We start from the raw sequence: 13,775 nt of genomic DNA on the forward strand, positions 1-13,775 counted from the left end.
TTGTTTCCCCAAATCCTACAGTTTCACTGGATGAAGCCTGGGGCAGCTCTCCCACATCTGCTCTGGCACTTAGGAAAACACACCTCATTGTTTGCTCCGTTGCACCCAGATGGGCTGTGCCTGTGAGAAGGGCCAGCTGGGCAAGTAGGATATGCATTCCCGGCAAACAATTTTTCTGATCGGAGCTTTGCATTGGGAAGCTAATCTCCAGATTCTTTGCTGTTCAGGCTTTTCTCATGAGACATGTGCCCCAAAAATGGGTACAACTGCAAAAGCCGAATCTTACTGTGGTTTCACCAGGTCTCAGCTTGGTGACTGGAACTCCTCAGGAAGTTAAAACCCAAGCCCTCTTAACAACAATAAATCTCTCCCTAGCGCAGCGATTGTTTGTGATTGTATCTTCTTAATGCAAAAAACGCGGTGTTGTTTGTTCCCTAGGGACTGGTATTCTGTGTCTTTTTCAGCCCCAGCCAGAGTACAGCACTGGGAGAGACTCTGCCTAACACCTGAGAAGGCAGTTTCAGCTCCGTGACTTTCATCTCTCGGCCCAGAGGCCACTAGCTACCAATTTTGGTGGTGGTTTTTATGATGCTTCTATTTGCTCACTAGGAACTGGAGTGAAGCCACCAACTCATTTCACAGAGACACTGGACAGCAGCCATTAAATATAAACATGTGGTTACTACTAGCTTGTTAGCCACAAAATGACCTTGGTTCAGAGGTGAAACCGGAGCTCTGTTTTAGCTTCCCCATGAAATTAGGCACCCTGTACCTTCCAGCTTGTTTAGTACCTTCTTTCAGCCCCTAACCCCACAGCTCCTATAGAAAGGCGATCTCCACCCCAAAGCTGGGAGAGGTCTGCTCCTCCTCCAGAACCACATAACAACGTTATTCAGAATTGCCATAATAATCAGTAGTTCTGTGCTGTCTTAGAGACTAATAAATGTATTAGGTCATGAGCTTTTGTGAGTAAAACTCACTTCGTGAGATGGAAATGGAGTGGAAAAACAGTATCCAGGATTTATACAGCAGGAAGTGGGGGAAGGGTGAATGGAAAGGAAGTTACCTGTCAGTAGTAGGACCAGTTAATGAAGCAAATAAAGTTGGGTACACATCTCATTGCTCGGTCCTGCTGTGAAGGCAGGGGATTGGACTTGATGACCTCCCAAGGTCCTTTCCAGTTCTGTGATTCCTGTGGATGTCAAGGTGGGGAACAACAAGAAGTCCTGTGGCACCTTATAGACTAACAGATATTTTGGAACATAAGCTTTCATGGGCAAAGATGCATCTGATGAAGCGGGTCTTTGCCCACGAAAGCTTCTGCTCGAAAATATCTGTTAGTCTAAGAGGTACCACAGGACTTCTTGTCATGTTTGAAGATACAGACTAATGCAGCTACTTCTTTGATAAAGGTGGGGAAAATGCCCTTGTTCCAAGCCTTTGGAAGGCATATATGCCTTCATTCTTCCAAGGCTTGAAACTATTTCTAGTTAACGGTTGGTCAGGAAGAAATTTCCGCAGGGACAGATTACCTCAAAACTGCCCATTGCCATTTTCTTGCACCCGTCTCTTAAGCATCCAGACCACTGTCCGAGGTAGGTTAATGGATTGGATGAACCATGGGTCTGGCCAATGCAGTAATTTCTGTTTTGAGAGGGAAAATAAATGACTGGATTTCCCAGTCCTCTTGGGTGAGGATGCACTTTTACAAAGGGCTTATCATGGATTTAGGGTAGAGAACTTTGTAAGACCTTCCTTGTTTAGCAGCACATCACAGCTCTACCCTTCTCTGCTCCTGGACTGGCATGTTGCCTGCCCTCTGCCCTCCAGGGAGTAGGAGGTGCCCACTGAGGTGAGACAGCTTATCAGTTTCAATAGTATGCCAATTTTGGGTGGTCACTTTTGAGTGACCAACGCCTTAAGCAGGTTCCGAAACTGAATTTGCTTGGAAGCTGACCAGAGCAAAGTCAGTGGCATATTCAGCATTATGCTACTGGTTTATGACTGAGGGTGAATTTAGCAAGCCACCAGTTGTGCTTTGATGTTAATGCTTTTAACTATCCTAAGATCTGATTTACAAGGCAGCGATAGTAGGTCATTAATTCCAGCATCATTAGGATGGGTTAGAAATAAGCTTTTAGGCTTATGGCACAATGTACTAGTACTTTCTGATGTAGGACATCCATGTAATGCTTGAGCAAGTGAGCTAGTGAAATTAGTACTTAAATGAACAAGCTGCAACTGCAGATTCTGGTTCCAACTTTGAAAATAAATTATATCTGTGCCTTTAGATAGCAATTCTTATCTGAAATACAGCTTTGCAAAATGCTCGTGCCTTCCTGCACATAGACCAGAAACTCTGTGTTCCACCGTGACCTTTTGGGAATTTGCTGATCCTAATGTGGATCCTGTGAGTCAGCTCCTCAGCTGGTCTAAACTGGCTCCCATGGACGTTCACCAAATTGTATCTGTTGAAGCTGTGGCCCCGGTGTGTTAGACCCCTGTGGGGCACTTGTGGGGTGCACTATTTCTGGCCAGTTCTTCCTCTCTGGCAGAGGGCAGACCAGGCAGGAAGCAGAAGTCTTTTTTTTCCTGTGGAGAGGTTCTTAATCACGAACGTCAGCAGGCAAAGTCTAATCTTCATGGCTCTGCTGGCTCCAGTCTGTCCTGACCTTCAAGGGTTGCCATGACAGAGCCTTCCAAACTTAGATGTTACCAGAGAGAGGGCTTATATGGCGGAGACCACCACAGCGCCCTTACCATAAGCCACTAGGCTTTTGGCCGGGCAGGAGCATGTTACTCCAACATATTCTAGTCCTATAGTAACAGAGAGTAAGCCGTGCTAGTCTATACACTATCAAAACAAAAAGCAGTCAAGTAGCACTGCTACTTGACTGCTTTTTGTTTTGATATTCTAGTCCTGAATGCTTCCCCAACCTTCAGAGAGGAAAGAAGGTGGAGATAATTTATAAAGAGATTTTTCTCTCGGGAATTCCAGCACATATGTTCTCTGCCATCTGCAGCTGCTTGCTGGATGCACTTCAAGGTGTTGTTGGTTTAAAGCTGTAAAGCCCTGAGGGGGCTGTCTCCAGGCTGGGAGACTGTATCTCTTCCCTGGTGATGCTGTAGGAGATGCCACCAATGGAGGTGTTTGAGGAACACCTTTGCTTTACCTGTGAGGGGACTGGTGTTTGCATTTCCATGGGAGCCTGCTCCAAAGCCCAGTGAAGTCAAGAGGGAGCTTCCCATTGACTTATTGGCATGATCTCAATCCCACTGATCTCCAGGGGATTTTCAAATTTTAACCTCTAATGACCATGCGAGTGGTAGTGAAGGACAACAGTCCCTTTTGTGGATGGGGGAACTAAAGCAGAGAGTGTAAACAACTTGCCCAAGATCACATAGGAAGATGTTGGCAGTGCCAAAAATAGAACCCAGACAGCAACTTCCAGTCTTAGTCACAAGATTGTCTTTCCTTTCCTAAACATAATCGAAATGCAAAAGTGTATTGCAGTATTACACAGCGCATAATACAGTAGGGGAGCCTGCTGCCCCAGCCAGAAATTGTCATATTGCATAGTGCAGAACCTTACACATGAGGAAAATGACATACAATATGCTCCAACACTGTAACAGAGGAGTTCAAGCCATCCACAACAATACATCACCCTCCTTCTTTCATGCCTCAAAAGAGAGCAGGCCAGATCCATCGCTTTTATGAATGAGAGTAGCTCGGTTGCAGTCAATGCAGCTGTATCCATTTATTTCAGCTGGGGATCTGGACGTGGCTTCCTTGTAATTCTTGTGTTCCATGTTTGAAATAAATTTTGTTAGATGCACCAATGCAAGTGTGAATGTGCACCACCAATACAAACACATGCTGCTGGCTGTGGGAGGCTGAGGGTGCTCTGCAGCATGAGAATCGTTCCTGGGCAGCAGCCCACATGCTCAGCTTACAGGGAATGCTGATCTGGGCCAGTGTATTTACTTGCACTGAGACACAGTAACGACACAGAGCTGTCATGATATCCATATCAGCCTCCTAGGTAGGATTATCTTGGCTATTCCTTGACATTTTCTGGGCATGTTTACTTGTAAGACTGCCAGTAGTATGTAAATACTAGAGATTTCTGGGACGTGTCCTTTTTAACCCACAAAAACCATTTTATGTGGGTTTTTTTCAGGTTTTTGTCAAAATCGCTTTTCCCCCTCAGTTTTCAGATTTTTTGATGAAAACTGGGAAATAAGTGATGAAATGGGAAATTTTCCCATGAACAATTTCTTTGAGTTAAATAACCCACAAAACAAGGGGTGGGAGCTGATGGAAAAATTTCAGATGACCCTAATAAATACCTTTAGAGTGATCCCATGGATGTAAATAATGATCAGCCTCAGAGAAGAACACTGAAGCACCAGGAAATCTGGGGTGGGGGAAAAGCAAAACCCAAACTTTAAGTAGTAGTGGTTTAAGTAATCACAGAGTGAGCAGTGTTTGCAGGCTGCTGTTTGAGAAGATGGGCAGAAACCAGTTTGCTAAATTTTGAGGACAAAATAATAATAGGGCTCCAGCTTTCATAATGCTTTTCATGTGGCCATGTCAAGTGGTCTACAAAGGAGAGGGGTCTCATTAGCTCCATTTTACAGAGGGGAAAACAAAGGCACTGGGAAATAAATTAACTGGCCTCAAATTTCCTATCCAGGAATTGAAACTGGATCCTTGGAATATCAGATGAGTATTGGGTCACACTGTGATAATGACTTCAGCACCACGGGTATATTTGAAAATAAAAGGAATTTGTTCCACCCTCACAATTGTCAGTGGTGGGAAGCCTTAGCCTGACACTTCCCAAGATTAAATTCTTAGATGCTGGAGGGCAGGGTGTTCCCAGCAGAGACACCTGAACTCTGGAATTCACTATCCCACTGTATGGGACTTGCCATAAATGAGGCATGATGTAAGATGTCTTTTTTTGTTGAGGTTTCCTCCTGATGTTAGCAACTTGATGAGTTGCATATTTATCTCCTGGGACTGTTCTCCTTTACGGAAGCGGTACTGGCTGTTTGGAGAGACGAGGAGAACGGAACAGTGGTCTTTGATTTAGGATACATTATCTTTGGTTCCCTCCATTTTTGTATATACGCAGCATTAAGCAGATGGCCAGTTTTGGGATGGGAAGTCAGTGCATGGGAAGCAGGGATCTTAGAAGTGTGAGGTACTTTTCTTGGGGACCCTAAGCAAAGATAATCTGTTAAAACCACGTGATCATATCCCACCTGGTCTGTTTCCTCCAACTGCTTAAGTGGGCCCTGTCATTCTACTCTTCCTGTGTTTAGGGATTCATAATATGGAAAGCAAAGTCTGTCTGTTACAGCTCCCAAATGCTGTTGCTAGGGGTCCATACAAAAGCTGGGGGCTTTGTTTCTTGGACACTTCTTTTGGTAGGCAGTGTGGTTCAGTGGATAGTGTCCTGGCCTGACTCAGGAGGCCAGTGTTCTGTTCAGTTTCTAATACTGTGAGGGACCTGGGCCAAGTCTATTGGGTTCTCTTCTCCTCTCCCTCTCTCCCTTCGTTCCGCAGACCAGGTCTACAATGGACCTTACCGTTGACTGTAGATATACAATTTCACAGTCAACTTACCTGGTTATCCTCAGTCGCCTGCCGACCTCCCTTACTCCTTGCAAGAATGAGGAGAACAGGGTTTGACTGTTGAGCCCTGATAATTGGATTTTGCGCGTCCCTACCAGGTCAATCTTCTGGGTAGTGAAGAGAGACCCTATGTCTTACCATTGAAAACTCTTTTAGGGCAACATCTTGTGCTAGCTGTTTGCATTGTGGGTTGTACGAAGGAGCCATGATCTCAGTGGGCACCTCTAGGGTCTGCTTTTAAACCAGGTCAAATGCTGTATTTGTATAAACCTTTTACTTTGGTTTTAATCAGGATGAGATCTAACCTTCCTTCCTTCATACCTGTTGCTTTACACCTCATCCATCATTGTGAGGTCTGAATTCTGGACCCTCTACCTACGATTTCCTTTGACTGTCAGGTCTGAGTGAAATTCAGCTAGTCATTTCTCATGATGCTGCCTTTTAAGAATATATTTAAACCTAACTCACTTGAAACCAAGCCCTGATTCACTGTGGGGGTTTCCCACACTTAGCAATACTTTCACAGCATCAGAGCTGAATTTCAAGTTTGTAACAAAATGTGAAGCCTGGCAAATTCTTCATTCTTTTAGATTTCACAGGAAACACTTCCTCCAGTGCTAGTTACTGATATTAAAACCTATTTACTGCTAGCCGGATCCTCATGCCTTGCACTTCAAGAGCCCCTTTGATGTGAAGATCTCATGGTGCTTTACCAATTTAGTGAATGACACCTCATCCCATACCCTAGTCACAGGTGGAGAGGCAAGTCTTGAGAGTACTGATAAGAGCTGAGCAAAACCAGGGATTTCTGTCCTGTGGAAAATTCTTCCTATTAATGTTGATCTTGCCCAGTCAAAAAGCTACAAAATCTTTCAATGCAGAAACATCAAGATGTTTGGTTTAATTCGACATGCGAAGTGTAGCTTGTGTGGATTTATTTATCTATTTTTTGCTGTATGCTGGGCTACCTCTCTGGACTACATCTCCCATGATGCAGTGGAGTCATGAGACTCCCATACTGAGCCACTTGGCTCGTTCAGAGAGAAAGAGGTGAACAAGGAGACGGGTCCATACAAGACAATGGAGGCATGACACACTGAATCTATACCACCAATGCATCACTGCAACAGTTTAGGCATATCCAATTCAATATTATGTTGGCTCAAAATGAAAACGGGTCATTGACAAAAATTTTACCCTAGGCAAATTTTTCAAATTTGCAGAAACTTTGTTTTCTATGGAGGAATAATTCTGAAGGAAAATTCCCAATGAGCTTTAGTGCTGGCTGCTGGGGACTCAGTCCTGCCAGGTGCTCAGTGCCTTCAGTTCCTATAGACTGCACCTCTCGTTGCTTGATGACTTGCAGAACCCAGTTGCCTCTGAGCAGCTATGGCTCCCTCTGAGCTTCGTATGAACCTGTGGTAGTCGGAGAGAGTGAAGGGTTAGTGAAGAGTTGGGCTGTACTGCTGATGTGCTGACCCATTCCACGGCAGTTCACGGAGGCCCTTCTATGAACACCTGAGGTTCCCTCAAAGGAGAAGCCACGTGGGCTGTTTTATTAGCAGAACTTGGCAATGGGTTTTACCACCCTTAGGTTTTTAACAGAACGTAGCTCAATTCATCGGCCTTTCAAGATGGTTGCTTGCAGGATCAGGGCCCATAGTCCATGACAAAGAAAGGCAAATAAACTGCTCAGGTTTGGTTTCAGAGCACCCGCACTTCAATAGCTTTGGAAGTGGGCATAAGACCCATTGTTCCTTCCATTAGCCCTCTGGTTAAATAACATATGTAGGGAGACAGGAATTGTAAGAAGTTTCGAGAACTGAAGAAGTGGGTCCATCCCACAAAAGCTCATCACCTAATAAGTTCTTTTTTTTTAATCTTTAAAGTGCTACAGAACTGCCTTTTTGTTTTTCATTTTGTGAAGGTACAGATTAAGATGGTGACCTCTCTGAGGGATTACCAGAGTGGATCAGAAATGAAATCTCTCTATTATAGTAGCCAGTACCTGTTCGTTCGGAGGAAGGTTTAAGAACCCTGCAATGGGAAGATGTGACTAATCTGCCTTCCATACCCTGATTGGTGAGAGACTGACACCCTGAAAACAAAGTGTGAACACATAGCAGAAAGGTGAATGATTTCCAGTTCGAATGTTTGAGGAGGTTGTTATTTTTTCTGCTGATCCCCACTGCGCCTGAGGGATGAGATAATGTTTTCTATTGGATGAGCCTCTCGTGAGCAAGACAAGAGACAGAAGTTGGTCTTATAAAAGATATTACTAAATCTGACTTGTCTTTCTAACATCCTGGGATTGATGCTGCTCCCACCACACAACGTGCAGGATCTGCTGACATTTCTCCCTGATCCTCCATCAAAGGACAAGGTTGGAAGGCTCACACATTCATCTCTTTCTAGGGAACTTCAGATTTCTGACTAGCTCTTCCCTATGTGCAAGTCAAGGCTTGAGCAAACCTGAAGAATTTAATGGCCACCTTAGGAGACCCAGAAGCCCAGTAGATTCTCCAGTTCAGCCAGTTAGCCAAACAACTCCATGAGACACACTTCTGCTTTGCTGTCTCTCTCCCACTTTTGTGGTTATCCTTTGATGTGAGTCATCGTTTTTATCTATACAAAGAGAAGCTTCAAAATGCCTTAAGTGAGGTATTTTTCCAGTACTTTAGCCCTAATTAGTCACTAAGGCATGGAGATCAAAGGGTGGGAAGCGAAGCACAACCTTGGTACATTCTTATAGTTGTATTGTGGCCAATTTCCTCCCGACCCATCCTCCTCTCAACACAAATATTTTATGATTTTTTTTCAATACAATGCCAAGAGAATAACCGGCTCACTAATAACTTGGTTTATTTTCTTTCAGAAATAAATGGGTGTTTTGCCTATTTATGTTGCATGCAGAGCCTGTGGTAGATTTTGCATTTTTTCTAATACTTTCACATCTGGAGGTGTCAGTGTACTAGGAACACATATAGGTAGTAAGACACAGGAGTCCCTGCCCTTAGGAGTTTGCAGCTTAATTAGATAAGACAGGGAAAGGCTGGAAGATAGAAGGCAGATAGAAAGAGAGGGGGACCTTGAGCACAGAAAGAGGGTAAATTTTTATAACTGCCTAAATGACTGAGGGATCTATGGCTACGTCTACACGTGAAGCCTACATCGAAGTAGCCTATTTCGATGTGGCGACATCGAAATAGGCTATTTCGATGAATAACGTCTACACGTCCTCCAGGGCTGGCAACGTCGATGTTCAACATCGACGTTGCGCAGCACCACATCGAAATAGGCGCTGCGAGGGAACGTCTACACGCCACAGTAGCACACATCGAAATAAGGGTGCCAGGCACAGCTGCAGACAGGGTCACAGGGCGGACTCAACAGCCAGCCGCTCCCTTAAAGGGCCCCTCCCAGACACACTTGCACTAAACAGCACAAGATCCACAGAGCCGACAACGAGTTGCAGACCCTGTGCATGCAGCATGAATCCCCCGCTGCAGCAGCAGCAGCCAGAAGCCCTGGGCTAAGGGCTGCTGCACACGGTGACCATAGAGCCCCGCATGGGCTGCAGACACAGCGTCTCTCAACCCCCCAGCTGATGGCTGCCATGGAGGACCCCACAGTTTCAACGTTGCGGGACGCGGATCGTCTACACGGTCCCTACTTCGACGTTGAACGTCGAAGTAGGGCGCTATTCCGATCCCCTCATGAGGTTAGCGACTTCGACGTCTCGCCGCCTAACGTCAAAGTTAACTTCGAAATAGCGCCCGACGCGTGTAGCCGCGACGGGTGCTATTTCGAAGTTAGTGCCGCTACTTCGAAGTAGCGTGCACGTGTAGACACAGCCTATAGGTATGGCAAAGATACTTGAAGATAACTTCAGGAGTGTCTACACTACCCGCACACTATTTCAAAATAAATGCAAAGTAGTGGGTGCATTATTTCAAATTTCATAAACCGCATTGCAGGAGGAATAACTTCTATTTTGAAATAGGGGCTGTTAAGATACTGAATTGCACTTCTTTGAAATAAACCATAATGGCATCCAATGGCATTATTTTGAAATAGGCACTTGGTATCCGGACTTGCTATTTCAGAATAGCTATTCTGGAATGGCTTATTTCAAAATAATGCTGAGGTGTACATGTAGCCTATATAGTCTATTTTCAAAAGTGATTTAGGAGTTTAAATCTCATCAAAAGTTAGTGAGGTCCTAAGATGCTTAAATCACTCCTGAAAAGGGGACAGGGGCTGGTCATTTTGGCTACATCCACACTGTGGACCAAAATTGAATTTATTAAAATCAGTTTATAAATGCTGGGGTTTATGAATTTGATTTTGAGCATCCTCATAGTCTCACATGTGCCCCATAAAATGGACTTGCTGCTGCTGCACACAAGTAGCTTAAATCTGCAAGTAGCTTAAATCTCAAAGCTCCAGCAGTGTGTTGTGGGAACCTGTCACACAATTCCCTGAGCCCCATAGCATTCTGGCTATTTTCACTGGTGCAGCATGGGGGAAAAAGTGCTCCACAAGTGGATATGGGTATCTGGCAACATCTTCCCATATTCAGTTTCCTGCATTTCATTTCCCTCATTTCCCTGCCATATCAAACAAATGCCTCTTTTTACAGGTGAGGCCTGGCTTGCCTGTATAAGAGATGTGCTTTTATAATTGAGGAGAGGAGAGAGGTAGTAAAGCGCTTAGGAATGGTTAGAAAAAAGATTCTGGGTTTCCCAACAGACAGGTTTTCAAAACGGGATGCAAAAGGACTGGATATTTGCAGGCTTGGATCTGGATTGAGAGGTTCTGGCAAAGAAGACCCTTAGAACAAGAATTTGCACCTGAAATGCATTTAAGTAGACACAGGTGCTACACTGAAAATGCAATGAATCATTGGATCAGTTACGGCTGCTTTGCTTGCTTGCCGACACTCCGAGGCTGAACCACCACCTGCTCCTATTACCAGCTGGCCCAGGCTTGGATCTAGTTCTCTGTAACTTCTGGGAAAGGAGACCCTCAGAACAAGAATTTTCATCCTTGAAACCACTGCAAACCCTGGAAATGCATATGTAAGTAGTAGACACGAGCACAACACTGAAAATGCAATGTACCATAAAATCAGTTGTGGCTCAGCTGGTTGCTGCAAGCCTTACTTGGAGAAGTGTGGTAATTATAAATCTACAACATTGCATTCAATGACCTTTGGATCAAGCCTATACAAAAAATTCCTTTGGTACCTCAGAGGGATAACTCACTTGTTTGAGCATTGGACTGCTAAACCGAGGGTTGTCAGCTCAGCCCTTGAGGGGGGCCATTTGGGACAAATAGATTTTAAAAAAATTCTGTCAGGGATGGTGATAGGGCCTTCTGTGAGTGCCGGAGACAGGACTCAATGACCTCTAAAGTTCTCTTGCAGATCTATGAGAGAGGTATGTATTAGTTTTAATTCTTTTGGGGGCTGGACTAGATGACCTCCTGAGGTCCCTTCCAGCCCTAGAATGTTATGATTCTATGAAAGAAAACCCTCAGAACAAGAACATTCATCACTGCAAGCCTTACTCCGAGAATGGTGGTAATTGTAGATCTCCTACATTGCCTTCAATGGCCTTTGTAAAAAGATCGCGACTGTAGCCAGCCCCAAAAATCGTGACCACCCAGGGAGACCTGGTTTGGACCTGGCAAAGATTTAGGCCTCCTAGAAAAGAAGACCATTACAACAAGAATTTGTTTAAGTAGAGACAAGCTCTGCACTGAAACTGCAATGCATCGTTGAAACAGTTATGGCTCGGGGTGGCTAAAAGACCCCCGACTATAGCCAGCCCCTTGGCCTTTGAATAAAACCCACACAAGAATTTCTTCTGAGAGGACAGCCACTCTAGTGACAAAGTATTTTCTTCGGTTGACTGAAAATTGTGACTGCCCAGGGAGACTTCTGCTGGGTGGCTAAAAGACCCATGACTAGCAGCCAGCTCCGCAGTACCCTAGCTGCCGAAGGAGAATTCCCCTGGTGTCTATAGGACTCCCACCATGAGCGAGCTGCACGGCGCCTTGTGCAGCATGTCCTTTTATAGGCTCGGGGTCAAGCCACGTGATGTGGCCTGGCCGCTGGAAAGTTCCAGACTGTGCGGCACCTCTGTGGGGAGGGAAAGGAGGGGACATGGGGGTCAGGACAGAAGGTAAGCAGCTGAAAAGAAGTTTCTCGTCCAAGCAATACCCCCACTCACAGACGGGCTTCCCTGTGCTGCAGGTCAGGGAACGTTCCAGAATGTGTGGCACCTCTCGGGGAGGGAAGGGAGGGGATGTGGGAGGCAGGACGACGTGTAAATGGCTGAAAAGAAGTTTCTTGCCCTATCAAACAAGCACGATCCCCAACCTTAGCCTACCTGCCACATGGTGTGGGGGTGGGCGGCAGCAGCTGGCAGAACAAAAAGGCAGCTAGCAAAGGTAGACACAGAACCACAGACCCCACAGCCATGATAATAGCAAAGAAAAAGAGAAGATTTTTCAGCCTCTCATGACCCTACAGCCACAGGCTTCCTGGTGCTGAATTTAAATGGTCTTCCTGTTGCCTAATTCCTCCACACCTGAGAGCAGTGAAGGTGGAAGAGGCCAGAGCAGAGAACTGTGGGGCATTGTGGGACACATACGGGACATCTTTGGAGGCTAATGAATTTGATTTAAAGACATGGCGCATCCTCACTACCCTTCATTCGGAATTTTAAAATTGAACTGAATGCTCCACCCATCAGGTTACTATGATATGATATCGATATTAGGTCGGTTTTAGTGCACCATAAATTGAGCTAATGGAGTTTACAGTGAAGACAAGCACTTAGTGAAATCAGTGACTTAAATGGCGTGAATGATATTATCTCGTAGTGCAGACATAGCCTTAGCTGCTTTTGAAGATTTTACCTTATGGCTATGTCTTTGCTGCAGTTACCTGGGTCTTATACCTGCATGCTGCTCTTAAGCACCCTCCCATTCACCCACAAAGCCTCCCTCTGAAGTTTGATGGAGTTTTAAACTCCAGCTAGCTGGCCTTGCTGGGGGTATGGTTCAAAGCAGTAGGGCTCAGCTATGTGTGGAAACAAAAAGTGCCAATGAATTGACCATTCATGTATTGTGGTGAAGTAGGCCCCGGACCTTATGAAATGCTGTTGTGGGCTGTGTGTGGACCATAGGTTGGGCACCCGTTGGTTAAAAGGGGGTTCTGCTGTTATTTAAAACTCTCCCTTTGCAGAGGGGATAGAGGCAAAATCACTTGTATGCAGACAGCCCCCCAATGCTTTCTCACAATTCCCCTGCATGCCCAGGAGAGACAAGTAGGACTTTAATTCGCTCATAAAGCACCATGGAGCATCTCAGTTCATTGCAGCACATGGGTAGGACCCCCTGAAGTCCCATCAGGTCGTGACACATGAGGTTGAGTGCAGACCTATGGAGGGCTCAGTAACTCAGGTGTACTCAGGCCAGGCTGTCCCATGCAGGTCTGAGTGTTACTCAGCCTGGCAGGCTCAGCAATAAAGATTTACCCTGAAGACCTTGCCAAGGTCACACAAGGCATCTGTGTCCAAGCAAGCAAGGAAGGAAGCCCACAGTTCTCTGGAGCCCCAATCCAATGCCTTAACCAGAAAACCAAGCTTCCTCTTGGGATTTCTGTAGCTTGGTATAAATTCTGCAGTGTATAAAGATTTGGGATGGGACCAAGGAGCTGTGGAACAATTTGGCAATGGACCATTCGGCATCTGAGAGAGAAGAACATGTGGAAGGGAAAAGGGTACATCAGTTCATGCTAAATTCAGTAGAGCACAAGCCTTGATTTGTCCACGTTTCGATGTGAACATTGGACTCCAGCTGCGGCTGAGAAAAAGAACAGCAGCTTTTGTGCTTCTGGCATGGCATTGCACGCTGGGAAAAAAATCAGGCCCCAAGCAGACAGATGACTGGCTGCTAAAATGTTGCTGAGAGTCATATTCTGGTGTGTGTTTGTGTGTGTGTGTGGAGGGGGGACAGAGATTAAAACTGAAATGTTGTATACCTATAACAAGAAGCAGTGGAAAGCATCTGTTTGGGCGGGGTGGGGGGTGAGGCTGTGTGTGTGTGTGTGTGAGTG

The sequence above is a fragment of the Carettochelys insculpta genome, chromosome 3 (genome assembly GCF_033958435.1).
Source record: "Carettochelys insculpta isolate YL-2023 chromosome 3, ASM3395843v1, whole genome shotgun sequence".
NCBI classification, from domain to species: domain Eukaryota; kingdom Metazoa; phylum Chordata; order Testudines; family Carettochelyidae; genus Carettochelys; species Carettochelys insculpta.